The sequence below is a fragment of the Nanorana parkeri genome, unplaced genomic scaffold, assembly GCF_000935625.1.
Source record: "Nanorana parkeri isolate BGI_ZX_2015 unplaced genomic scaffold, ASM93562v1 scaffold1050, whole genome shotgun sequence".
NCBI classification, from domain to species: domain Eukaryota; kingdom Metazoa; phylum Chordata; class Amphibia; order Anura; family Dicroglossidae; genus Nanorana; species Nanorana parkeri.
The window spans coordinates 556,579-557,341 of NW_017307318.1; positions in this window are offsets into that span (position 1 = coordinate 556,579).

Consider the following 763-nt stretch of genomic DNA (forward strand, 5'->3'; position numbering starts at 1 on the left):
GCTGGCTCCGCCCAGCTGTCAGAAGCAGGCTGTCGGCCAGCCAATGGCCGGCCATTTGGCCAGCTTCGAATTTCCGTTTGGCTCAACTTCGGGGCTGTACGGGCTATAGTGAATAGCCCATACAGCAGCCCTGAACCGAAGGGGTCCTGGGGCCGAAGCTAGCCGAAGGACCAGTCGAAGCTACGGCAAGATCCTTCGGTAGCTTTGTGAATAACCCCCTTAGTGACAGTGACATTGTATGCCAGGTGACCACTTTTAGCTTTAGCTTTTAGAGAACAAAGATTAAAATGTTAGGTTTTAGTTTTAGGCCGAGTAGTACAGAAAAAATTCTAAAATCCTAGGAATGTGAGATTTTTCCAAATAAAGGACATATAAATAAATGTATTTATTGCATTTTTTTTTAGCTGTGCTGTTTGTGTCAAAAAATACTACAAATCAAAACTGGGGAAAAAGTGTTTACTTTACGTTTTTTCCTCTTTTTTTATATTTTATTTGTCCTAAGTGAGGCGTTAGGTACACATATGTGATATAATTATATAGCCCTATCTGTCCTCTAAAAAACAATATATAATATGTGTGGGTGCACTTTGTAAGAAAGTATATTACTGACGTGGAAGAATCACACAGCAAGAATGCCAAAAGCGCGTCAGTCATTTACTAACAGAAACTAAAAACAAACTCAGTCATGAAGGGGTTAATGTTTATCTATAGAGGATACAATTCATGACTTTTTATGGTTTTCACCACCTTTACGTGTCCACCA